Raw genomic sequence first — 13,987 nt, forward strand, 5'->3', positions numbered from 1 at the left:
GGAAGAGATGTGATAGTCTCCTGAAGTGAGTGTCCCTCACTGCTGAGTACTTGGAGCAGTGTAGCAGGAAGTGGGTCTCATCCTACAGGGCCTCCTGGTCACAGTGTTGGCATACTCTTTCCTCCCTGGGCTTGTAGCTCTGCCTGTGTCGGCCGGATTCGATGTCCAGACTGTGGGCACTGAGTCTACTGTAGTCTACTGTATATAGTGCATATACCTCCTGTACCTGTGCTGTATATAGTGTATATACCTCCTGTACCTGTACTGTATATATGTATATACCTCCTGTACCTGTGCTGTATATAGTGCATATACCTCCTGTACTGTATATATGTCTAAACCTCCTGTTCCTGTGTATAGTGTATATACCTCCTGTACTGTATATAGTGTACATACCTCCTGTACCTGTGCTGTATATAGTGTATATACCACCTGTACTGTATATAGTGTATATACCTCCTGTACTGTATATAGTGTACATACCTCCTGTACCTGTGCTGTATATAGTGTATATACCTCCTGTACCTGTACTGTATATAGTGTATATACCTCCTGTACCTGTGCTGTATATAGTGTATATACCTCCTGTACTGTATATAGTGCATATACCTCCTGTACTGTATATATGTCTAAACCTCCTGTTCCTGTGTATAGTGTATATACCTCCTGTACTGTATATAGTGTACATACCTCCTGTACCTGTGCTGTATATAGTGTATATACCTCCTGTACCTGTACTGTATATAGTGTATATACCTCCTGTACTGTATATAGTGTACATACCTCCTGTACCTGTGCTGTATATAGTGTATATACCTCCTGTACCTGTACTGTATATAGTGTATATACCTCCTGTACCTGTGCTGTATATAGTGTATATACCTCCTGTACTGTATATAGTGCATATACCTCCTGTTCCTGTACTGTATATATGTATATACCTCCTGTTCCTGTACTGTATATAGTGTATATACCTCCTGTTCCTGTGCTGTATATACCTCCTGTTCCTGTGCTGTATATACCTCCTGTTCCTGTGCTGTATATAGTGTATATACCTCCTGTACCTGTGCTGTATATAGTGCATATACCTCCTGTACCTGTACTGTATATAGTGCATATACCTCCTGTACCTGTACTGTATATAGTGTATATACCTCCTGTACCTGTGCTGTATATAGTGTATATAGGACTGCGAGAAAGAGAACTATGATATGCCATGGACTTCTACGGCACCCACCCTGGATATGCCCCAATCCCCCATCCACCTTCCCTATGCTATGGACTTCTATAGCCTCATCCTGGATCTGCCCCCATGCCCCCATCCACCTTCCCTATGCCATGGACTTTTATAGCCCCATCCTGGATCTGCCCCATCCACCTTTCCTACAGCCCCTTCCCAACATCCCTACAGTCCCTATCCCAATTCCCTTCTGTACACCTGCTTTGGCAAAACTAATGTGTATTTAGTCCTGCCAATAAAGCTGCTTTGAATCTTGAATCTTGTATATACCTCCTGTACCTGTACTGTATATATGTATATACCTCCTGTACCTGTGCTGTATATTGTATATAGTGTATATACCTCCTGTACCTGTACTGTATATAGTGTATATACCTCCTGTACCTGTACTGTATATAGTGTATATACCTCCTGTACTGTATATATGTATATACCTCCTGTTCCTGTACTGTATATAGTGTATATACCTCCTGTTCCTGTACTGTATATAGTGTATATACCTCCTGTACCTGTGCTGTATATAGTGTATATACCTCCTGTACTGTATATATGTATAAACCTCCTGTGCTGTGTATGGTGTATATACCTCCTGTACTGTATATAGTGTACATACCTCCTGTACCTGTACTGTATATAGTGTATATACCTCCTGTACTGTATATAGTGTATATACCTCCTGTACTGTATATATGTATATACCTCCTGTTCCTGTACTGTATATAGTGTATATACCTCCTGTTCCTGTACTGTATATAGTGTATATACCTCCTGTACCTGTGCTGTATATAGTGTATATACCTCCTGTACTGTATATATGTATAAACCTCCTGTGCTGTGTATGGTGTATATACCTCCTGTACTGTATATAGTGTACATACCTCCTGTACCTGTGCTGTATATAGTGTATATACCTCCTGTACCTGTGCTGTATATAGTGTATATACCTCCTGTACTGTATATAGTGCATATACCTCCTGTTCCTGTACTGTATATAGTGTATATACCTCCTGTACCTGTGCTGTATATAGTGTATATACCTCCTGTACTGTATATAGTGCATATACTTCCTGTACTGTATATAGTGTATATACCTCCTGTTCCTGTGCTGTATATAGTGTATATACCTCCTGTACTGTATATAGTGTATATACCTCCTGTACTGTATATAGTGCATATACCTCCTGTACCTGTACTGTATATAGTGTATAACCCTCCTGTACTGTATATAGTGTATATACCTCCTGTACCCGTGCTGTATATAGTGTATATACCTCCTGTACTGTATATAGTGCATATACCTCCTGTACCTGTACTGTATATAGTGTATATACCTCCTGTACCTGTGCTGTATATAGTGTATATACCTCCTGTACTGTATATAGTGCATATACCTCCTGTTCCTGTACTGTATATAGTGTATATACCACCTGTACCTGTGCTGTATATAGTGTATATACCTCCTGTACTGTATATAGTGCATATACCTCCTGTTCCTGTACTGTATATAGTGTATATACCTCCTGTTCCTGTGCTGTATATACCTCCTGTTCCTGTGCTGTATATAGTTGTGACGGGAGTATTCTCCAGAGCAAGGAGGGACAACAGGCCTGGGAACGATCCAACAGATTTATTGACCAGAAAACAGGAACAACACGAAGGTAATTTGCAGAGTCCCAAAATAAGTCCACAGGAAACTGATTCGGGGGCACCTCCCGACAATCCTTGTGCCAGATCACAAAACCATAGTACTTTAAGAGTCCCAGAAATCCACCACGATCACACAGAGGCCGAAGCTTCCTCAGACAGCCTCGTCCTTCTCTTTTAGCATCCAACTCACATCTGATCTTAAAACAAGAATGTATTGTCAGGGCTCCTGGGATCAGCCCATCTGAAGGGGGGTAGGGGGTCACACCTACTATTCAATGGTTTGGTCCATCAGAAGAGTCTAGAAATGTAAGGGCTCCACTGAGTCTACAGGGTGTGTATTGTAAGTTATCTTCTGCTTAGGAAAACAATAGCCAAAGTTCCACTAGTTGTTGACACAAGCCTAAATTAGATTATGGTCCAGGTACATCACAAGACTTTGCAAAGTATTGGGGGAAGGAGACATATTATACAAAATACAGGACAGGGCAAAACTACAAATCATGACAATCCCTTCCCCTCCCAATTTGTGTACGTACTAGGGACCTCTACAGGTCACTGGTTAAGTACACACAGGCATGGCTGACAGGACTCAGGGCTCCTCTTGCCTGGACAGTCCATCTGCATTTTGGTGTTGGCTGCCTCTTCTATACTGTATTGTAAAGTTATAGGGCTGCAGAGCCAGGCTCCATCGTAGTAAGCGTCCATTGTCCCCAGAGACTCTGTTCAGCCAGGTGAGGGGATTGTGATCAGTAATCACAGTGAATTCTCATCCATACGGATACGGCCTTAGTTTCCTAAGGGCCCACACTACAGCCAGACATTCTTTTTCAACAGTTGCATAGGCCACTTCTCGGTCCAGCAGTTTCCGGCTGAGGTAGGCAATGGGGTGCTCGTCCCCAGCTGCATTCATCTGGCTGAGTACAGCTCCCAGTCCATAAGCAGAGGCGTCCGTCTGCACAATGAATCTCCTCTTGTAGTCTGGAGCAGCCAGAACAGGGTCACAGACCAGAGCGTCCTTCAGCTGGTTAAAAGCCTCATCACAGGCTGGAGTCCAGATCACCAGCCGGGGCATCGTTTTCTTGGTCAGGTCTGTAAGAGGCTTGGCCACAGTGCTGAAATGAGAAACAAATTTTCGGTAATAACTGGCAGTGCCCAAAAAAGCCATAACTTGTTTCTTAGTTTGGGGTACAGGCCAGTCTCTAATAGCCTGGATTTTGGCAGGTTCAGGACGGAGCTTCCCTCCTCCTACTCTATGCCCTAGGTACTGGACTTCACCCATCCCCAATTGGCATTTATCTGGTCGAATGGTTAGGCCTGCTGCAAGAAGCAGGTCAAGAATAATGGCTACTTGGTTCAGATGTTCCTCCCACGTCTGGCTGAAGATGGCGATATCATCCAAGTAGGCACAAGCAAAGTCACCACATCCCCGGAGAATCTGGTCCACCATTCTCTGGAAGGTGGCCGGGGCATTCTTCATTCCAAAGGGCATATTTAGGAATTCATACAGACCAAAGGGGGTTATAAAAGCGGACCGTTCTCTCCCCTCCTCCGTCAGAGGGATTTGCCAGTATCCCTTACTGAGATCAAAGATAGTGACATATCGGGATCCAGCCAGTCGGTCTAGAAGTTCGTCAATACGAGGCATTGGGTAAGGATCACTGACGGTATGGTCGTTTAGTCGTCGATAGTCCACACAAAATCGAGTACTCCCATCCTTCTTGGGTACTAACACCACAGGAGAGGCCCAAGGGCTATGGGAGGCCTGGATTACCCCAAGCTGTAACATCTCCTCCAGTTCGTGCTGCATGGTGTTTCGAACTGATTCAGGTACCCAGTAAGGAGCCTGTTGTATGGGACGGATGCCCTGAGTGTCCACATGATGTTGGGTGACGGTGGTTCGACCTGGTTGGGATGAGAAAGCAGCACGCCTCTGTTGAAGCACTCCCAGCATCTGGTTTTTCTGTAAGGAATCCAGGTGATCTCCCAGAGGAACCTGTTCCACAGTGGATGGGGCTCTCACTGCTTCCACGAGATCAGGTAGGGAGTCCTCATCCTCTTGACCATCCTCTGAAGCTAGCCGACAGCTTGCTATCATTGGAAGGGTCCAGTCAAGGTACTCCTTAATCATATTCACATGGACAGTCTTTTGTCTTAGCCCCTGATCATCTAAAGCAAGAAGGTAATTGGTGTCATTCAGTTTTCTGAGAACCCGGAAGGGACCCTCCCATGTTGTCTGCAGTTTATTCTGCCGATGGGGAACAATCATTAAGACCTGTTGTCCTTCTACAAACTCCCGGTAGCGTGCTTTACGGTCATACCATATCTTCTGTCTGGTTTGAGCCATCCGCACATGACTCTGGGCAAAACTAGCAAGTTGGGCCAGGGTTTCTCGCAGCTTTAGGACATAAGGGACAACAGGGGCCCCTGTATCTTCAACTTGCCCCTCCCAGTATTCCTTGAGCAGGGTTAAGGGTCCTCGGACCTTTCTTCCATAGAGTAGTTCAAAGGGGGAGAACCCAGTGGACTCCTGGGGAACTTCCCGATAGGCAAACAAGAGATGGGGTAGGTACTTCTCCCAGTTTGAATCTCTGTCAGTGAAGGCCCTCAGCATATTCTTCAGAGTGCCATTGAATCGTTCACAAAGTCCACTTGTTTGGGGATGATACGGGGTCGTGCGGATCGCTCGTACTCCACAGGTGCGCCACAGACACTGGACCAGCTCTGACATGAACTGGGAGCCTTGGTCCGACAAGATCTCACTGGGAAATCCTACTCTGGTGAAAATGGTAACCAGGGCCTCGGCCACCTTGGCTGCAGAAATACTTGACAAGGCCACCGCTTCTGGATATCGGGTGGCATAGTCCACAACAGTGAGAATGTACTGCTTTCCAGATTTACTTGGTTTAGCCAGAGGTCCAATGATATCAACAGCTACTCTTTGAAAGGGTTCTTCTATTATAGGGAGCGGTTGCAGGGGAGCCTTTGGGTGATCTCCGGGTCGCCCTCTACGCTGACATATGTCGCAAGTTCGGCAGAAATGCGCCACTGCTTGGGAAATCCCAGGCCAATAGAAAGATTGAGTCAATCGTCTCTCGGTGCGGGTTTTGCCTTGATGGCCAGCAGTAGGAATATCATGAGCAAGGTGTAATAGGGGAATTCTGTATTTCTGAGGAACAATCAGCTGTTTTCTATATGTCCAGGGCTTATCTAGGGAGTCGGCATTGGTAACCCGATACAGAAGCCCATTTTCTCTGAAAATTCTTTCCCCATTCTCCCCTAGCTGCCCTATTTCAGCTCGAGCTCTAAAACTAGCTAGGGTGGGGTCAGTCTCCACTTCTTGTCTAAACTGAACTTTATCCCAGGTAACATTCATATTATCCCCACAAGAAGAATCACTCACCGGCTGTGACGGCGGTTCTGGTGGCCTCATTTCCATGGATGGGTTGCACACGTCCACATTTGCTGCTCTCTTGGCTTGACTTCGGGTTACCGCACCGACAAAGTGGCAATGAAGATTCCCCACATCATTTCCTAGAAGAACGTCTGCAGGGAGGCCGCTCATCACACCGACCATGCATTGTTTGGCCCCAAAGCCATAATCCAGGGTCACACTCGCTCTTGGAATATATCTCTGGGTACCTCCAGCCAATTCAATGGCAATTCCTGGTCCCTTTTGAATTGCTTCTGGTTGAATTACTCGGGGATCGGCTATGGTGAGAAAAGCCCCAGTGTCACGGAAGCCAACAACTTTTTGACCATCCAGCACGACCTCCTGTAGATGTTTGTGCTGAAGATCAGAAGAACAGGTGGCTGGGGCTCGCACCCCATAGACTCCTGGTAGGGAAGCCAGGATATCAGAGTCACTTGGCAAGTCATCAGGCACTGAATACATCTCTTCTCCAGGTGAGGGGGTCTGTAGATAATGAACAGGCAAAGGCGGTCTGTAGGTGTTCTGCCTCCGTACACCTGGACATTGGAATTGCATATGCCCGGGCTGCCCACATCCATAGCATCTGCGCTCCGGGATTCTTCCTCCACGTCGTAGTCCCGAAGGTGGAGCAGGAGTAATGCGAGGCACAGTCACACGAAGGTCACCATGAGTTGATGGTCTAGTGGGATGGTGAATATTGGAGGCAGAAGGACCAGGGGCCGCCAGCGTTGGGGGGCTGGTAGTGTTTTTCTCCCTGAGTAGTAATTTTTTCCACTGAGGCTTGATGGTGAGAGCCTCATCAGCTAGAGCTGCAGCTTCCTCCACTGTTGCTGGTCTCCTTTCACGCACCCATTCCCGTATCTCAGCGGGGCACTTAAAATAAAACTGCTCTTTTAGGATGACCTGCAGGAACGTCTCCCAGGTTATGGCCTCCTCTGCCTCCAGCCAGCGATGACATATATGTTTGAGTTTGTGAGCATACATCTTGAAGGACACTTCCTCATCACAGGCTAAAGTACAGAACTGAGTCCTGTAAGTGTCTGGGGTCACAGCATAATGGTCTAGAATAGTCTGTTTAATCTCCGCATACTCACAGTTCCACCGAGGGTCCATAGCTCTATAGGCTGCGGCAGCTCCACCCTCTAAGAGCCCCACAAGATGTCGGACGCGCTCCCTTTCCGGGACTTCCATTAATCGACACTGATGCTCAAAGTCCTGGAAGAAGCCCTCAATGTCACCGGAAGCCCCATTAAACGGCTTGAAGTCTTTGCGGGACACTCTGGGGAGTTCCCTCATGGGGGATGCTGTGGGTACAGTCTGTCTGGAGCTTCTCGCTGCCTCCAAAGCGATCTCCCTCTCCAGCATTGCCCTCTGCCCCTCCAGCAATGCCCTCTCCTCCATCCTGCGCTGCCTCTCCTCGGCTCTGCGCATGACCTCCATCTTATATTCTATGGAGACCTCTTCTCCCAGCAAGGCCATCTCCTCCTCGTACCACACAACCCACTGACTTTTTTGGGTATTTACCTCCGGCTGCCGTCTTTCCTCTCTTTGCTGTGAGGATCCTTCCTCAGCATCATCTTGCAGGCGAACTGCTTCCAAAGCCTCAATCAGCTGCTCCTTGGAGAGTCCCTTGTAGCTGACTCCCAGTTCACGGGCCTTTGTTTGTAGGTTCACCGCAGTCCAGTTCTTGTACTCTGCGGTGCTGGTTCCCGATGTTGATGGGCCATTCTCCTCCATTCCTTCTGCTCCGATCCCACTGCTGCCACCAGTTTGTGACGGGAGTATTCTCCAGAGCAAGGAGGGACAACAGGCCTGGGAACGATCCAACAGATTTATTGACCAGAAAACAGGAACAACACGAAGGTAATTTGCAGAGTCCCAAAATAAGTCCACAGGAAACTGATTCGGGGGCACCTCCCGACAATCCTTGTGCCAGATCACAAAACCATAGTACTTTAAGAGTCCCAGAAATCCACCACGATCACACAGAGGCCGAAGCTTCCTCAGACAGCCTCGTCCTTCTCTTTTAGCATCCAACTCACATCTGATCTTAAAACAAGAATGTATTGTCAGGGCTCCTGGGATCAGCCCATCTGAAGGGGGGTAGGGGGTCACACCTACTATTCAATGGTTTGGTCCATCAGAAGAGTCTAGAAATGTAAGGGCTCCACTGAGTCTACAGGGTGTGTATTGTAAGTTATCTTCTGCTTAGGAAAACAATAGCCAAAGTTCCACTAGTTGTTGACACAAGCCTAAATTAGATTATGGTCCAGGTACATCACAAGACTTTGCAAAGTATTGGGGGAAGGAGACATATTATACAAAATACAGGACAGGGCAAAACTACAAATCATGACAATCGTGTATATACCTCCTGTACCTGTGCTGTATATAGTGTATATACCTCCTGTACTGTATATAGTGCATATACCTCCTGTACCTGTACTGTATATAGTGTATATACCTCATGTACTATATATATAGTGTATATACCTCCTGTACCCGTGCTGTATATACCTCCTGTACTGTATATAGTGCATATACCTCCTGTACTGTATATAGTGTATATACCTCCTGTTCCTGTACTGTATATAGTGTATATACCTCCTGTACCTGTACTGTATATAGTGTATATACCTCCTGTACTGTATATATGTATATACCTCCTGTACCTGTGCTATATATAGTGTATATACCTCCTGTTCCTGTGCTGTATATAGTGCATATACCTCCTGTACCTGTAGTAATAATAATAATAATAATAATAATAATCTTTATTTACATAGCTCCAACATTTTCTGCAGCGCTTTACAGTTGAACAGTTTCAAACACAACAGTCATAAGTAACAACGTTAACAATACAATATTTAAAGCGAAATAAGACGACCCTGCTCGTGGAGCTTACAATCTACAATGAGGTGGGGGAGATACAAAGCACAGGTTTGTATTTACAATGATGTATTTACAATGACGGTCCAGCCATCTTCAGGGGGTGGGGGTTAGATGGAGATAGTGAATGGGCTACACACACACAAACATGACTTTGATTACTGAATGTGATAGGCCGCTCTGAACAAATGTGTTTTGAGCGAGCGCCTAAAACTATGCAAATTGTGGATGGTCCTAATATCTTGGGGTAGAGCATTCCAGAGGATTGGCGCAGCACGGGAGAAGTCTTGGAGTCGGGAGTGGGAGGTACGGATTAGGGCAGAGGTTAGTCGAAAGTCATTTGCAGAGCGCAGCGGTCAGTTAGGCCGATAGACAGAAATGAGGGAGGAGATGTAAGGGGGTGCCGCACTGTGGAGAGCTTTGTGGGTGAGAACAAGTACTTTGAATTGTACCCTATAATGAATTGGCAGCCAGTGTAAAGACTGGCGAAGAGCGGACGCGTCTGAGTAACGATTAGCCAGATGGACAACCCTGGCTGCTGCATTAAGGATAGACTGGAGAGGGGAGAGTCGAGTGAGAGGGAGGCCAATTAATAGAGCATTACAGTAGTCCAGGCGGGAGTGGATCAGGGCGACAGTGAGAGTTTTTGTTGTTTCCATGGTGAGAAAAGGGCGGATTCTAGAGATGTTCTTTAGGTGTAAGCGGCATGAGCGGGCAAGAGATTGTATATGGGAGGTGAAGGAGAGATCGGAGTCGAACATAACACCCAGACAGCGCGCCTGCTGTTGGGGTGTTATTATGGTGCCACCCACAGAGAGGGAAATGTCAGATTTAGGGAGGTGAGTAGATGGTGGGAGCAGAAGTTAAGTTTTGGAGAGGTTGAGTTTCAGATAGAGAGCAGACATGATGTTGGAGACTGCAGACAGACAGTCAGTGGCGTTCTGTAGTACAGCGGAGGTAAGGTCAGGGGATGATGTGTACAGTTGTGTGTCATCAGCATAAAGATGGTACTGAAAGCCAAATCTGCTGATGGTCTGTCCAATTGGGGCCGTATAGAGAGAGAAGAGAAGGGGGCCAAGGACTGAGCCCTGGGGTACCCCAACAGTGAGAGGAAGAGGAGATGAAGTGGAGCCAGAAAACAGAACACTGAAGGAGCGGTCGGAAAGATAGGAGAACCAGGAAAGAGCAGTGTCCTTAATGCCTAGTGACTGGAGCCTAGAGAGTAGGAGAGTATGGTCAACAGTGTCGAAAGCTGCAGAAAGGTCGAGAAGAATGAGCAGAGAGTGGTCACCATTACGTTTTGCTGTCAGAAGGTCATTGGTCACTTTGAGTGCAGTTTCTGTCGAATGTAGGGGGCGGAAACCGGACTGTGAAGGGTCTAGGAGGGAGTGAGTGGAGAGGTAACGGGTAAGGCGTGAGTATATCAGGCGCTCCAAGAGTTTAGAGATGAAGGGGAGATTGGAGACTGGTCTGTAGTTGTTTGTGCAGGATGGGTCGAGGGTGGGTTTCTTTAGTAATGGAGTAATGATAGAGTGTTTGAAGGAGGAGGGGAAAATGCCAGAGGAGAGGGAGAGATTAAAGATTGTAGTTAGGTGAGTTGTGACGACTGGGGAGAGAGACTGGAGGAGATGTGAGGGAATGGGGTCGGTTGTGCATGTAGTCGGACGAGAAGAGGAGAGGAGCCTGGAGACTTCTTCTTCTGTGATGGGAGCAAATGTGGAGAGTGAGCCAGGGGAAATGCAGGGAGGGATGGGAGTCACTGAACTTGGTGATTGGGAGCGGATTTCCTGACGGATATTGTCTATTTTCTCTATAAAGTGGGAGGCCAGGTCATCAGCGCAAATGTCTGTGATAGGGGCTTGTGCTTTTGGCCTGAGGAGGGAGTGAAAGGTGTCAAAAAGTTTCTTGGGGTTATTGGATAGTGAGGAGATCAGGGTGGTGAAGTAGGTCTGTTTGGCGAGGTGAAGGGCAGAGTTATATGTCCTTAACATAAATTTGAAGTGTATGAAGTCTTCTGGTGTGCGTGTTTTCTTCCTGTACTGTATATGTATATACCTCCTGTACCTGTGCTGTATATAGTGTATATACCACCTGTACTGTATATAGTGTATATACCTCCTGTACCTGTGCTGTATATAGAATACAAAAAAGGGAAATTCCAAGACAGTAGTGCTTATCCTGATTGAATATATTACTTATAGTAAACCAATTTATGCACATCAAATGGACAAATATAGGATGATTCGGAAAACTAAACAAAACAAACTGCGAAAAACCGAACTGATATCCAAAAATATTTTATTATTAAAACAGATGTATATATGTACACATATATATATATATAAAAGAAAGGGTGGTAATCCCAATACCCGAATGGAGGAATACCGGGAAACAATATGGCATTAATTATAATAAAGTGTCCCCAAATAGAATAATATACTATAATTTAAAAACATGTGTACAACATAGCATAATTGAATCGAATGGTGTAACCACCAATAATGTGCAACAGGTAACAGTACCCAAAAATATGGGCATGTATTATATTGCAAGCTAGTGCTAACATGAAAAAATGTGTATAAATATATAAACATACAGTTACATGTTACACATTTATATATTGTAAACAACTTGATAAGCACCAATGTGCTAGCGGCTAAATTGCCCTGCCATATTGTGCACACCTAAATCAAATGGAAAACACTGGAGTATATGATGCCACAATGCACTTAAGTATATTTGAAACTAGTGCCTCTTTATATGTATCGAAACCCCACAAGTAGAATAGCCGTGCCATGAGGCCTACAATTGTAATGGACACATATCCAAAGAGAAAGGCTATAAATACCTTGTAACTGTTAATGCCAAGTTCCCAGTATACGTCCAACCCCGACGCGCGTTTCGGCGTCTGCCTTCATCAGACACCTGATGAATTTAGGCATGTAGACATGGTCAAGACAATCTCCTGCAGTTCAAACCGAGCATCAGTATGGGGAAGAAAGGTGATTTGAGTGCCTTTGAACGTGGCATGATTGTTGGTGCCAGAAGGGCTGGTCTGAGTATTTCAGAAACTGCTGATCTACTGGGATTTTCACGCACAACCATCTCTAGGGTTTACAGAGAATGGTCCGAAAAAGAAAAAAAACCCAGTGAGCGGCAGTTCTGTGGCCGGAAATGCCTTGTTGATGCCAGAGGTCAGAGGAGAATGGGCATACTGGTTCGAGCTGATAGAAAGGCAACAGTGACTCAAATTGCCACCCGTTACAACCAAGGTAGGCAGAAGAGCATCTCTGAACGCACAGTGCGTCGAACTTTGAGGCAGATGGGCTACAGCAGCAGAAGACCACACTGGGTACCACTCCTCTCAGCTAAGAACAGGAAACTGAGGCTACAATTTGCACAAGCTCATCGAAATTGGACAGTAGAAGATTGGAAAAACGTTGCCTGGTCTGATGAGTCTCGATTTCTGTTGCGACATTCGGATGGTAGGGTCAGAATTTGGCGTAAACAACATGAAAGCATGGATCCATCCTGCCTTGTATCAACGGTTCAGGCTGGTGGTGGTGGTGTCATGGTGTGGGGAATTTTTTCTTGGCACTCTTTGGGCCCCTTGGTACCAATTGAGCATCGTTGCAACGCCACAGCCTACCTGAGTATTGTTGCTGACCATGTCCATCCCTTTATGACCACAATGTACCCAACATCTGATGGCTACTTTCAGCAGGATAATGCGCCATGTCATAAAGCTCGAATCATCTCAGATTGGTTTCTTGAACATGACAATGAGTTCACTGTACTCAAATGGCCTCCTCAGTCACCAGATCTCAATCCAATAGAGCATCTTTGGGATGTGGTGGAACGGGAGATTCGCATCAGGGATGTGCAGCCGACAAATCTGCGCCAACTGTGTGATGCCATCATGTCAATATGGTTCAAAATCTCTGAGGAATGCTTCCAGCACCTTGTTGAATCTCTGCCACGAAGAATTGAGGCAGTTCTGAAGGCAAAAGGGGGTCCAACCCCTTACTAGCATGGTGTACCTAATAAAGTGGCCAGTGAGTGTACCTCCTGTACCTGTGCTGTATATAGTGTATATACCTCCTGTTCCTGTACTGTATATAGTGTATATACCTCCTGTTCCTGTGCTGTATATATACTTCCTGTACTGTATATAGTGCATATACCTCCTGTACCTGTGCTGTATATAGTGTATATACCTCCTGTTCCTGTGCTGTATATAGTGTATATACCTCCTGTTCCTGTGCTGTATATAGTGTATATACCTCCTGTTCCTGTGCTGTATATAGTGCATATACCTCCTGTTCCTGTACTGTATATAGTGTATATACCTCCTGTTCCTGTGCTGTATATAGTGCATATACCTCCTGTTCCTGTGCTGTGTATAGTGTATATACCTCCTGTTCCTGTACTGTATATACCTCCTGTGCTGTATATATACTTCCTGTACTGTATATAGTGTATATACCTCCTGTTCCTGTGCTGTATATAGTGCATATACCTCCTGTTCCTGTGCTGTGTATAGTGTATATACCTCCTGTGCTGTATATATACTTCCTGTACTGTATATAGTGCATATACCTCCTGTACCTGTGCTGTATATAGTGTATATACCTCCTGTTCCTGTACTGTATATAGTGTATATACCTCCTGTTCCTGTGCTGTATATAGTGCACATACCTCCTGTTCCTGTGCTGTGTATAGAGTATATACCTCCTGTTCCTGTACTGTATATACCTCCTGTGCTGTATATATACTTCCTG

This window comes from Dendrobates tinctorius, unplaced genomic scaffold, assembly GCF_039654945.1.
Source record: "Dendrobates tinctorius isolate UK_male_01 unplaced genomic scaffold, ASM3965494v1 ptg000048l, whole genome shotgun sequence".
In the NCBI taxonomy this organism is placed as follows: Eukaryota; Metazoa; Chordata; class Amphibia; order Anura; family Dendrobatidae; genus Dendrobates; species Dendrobates tinctorius.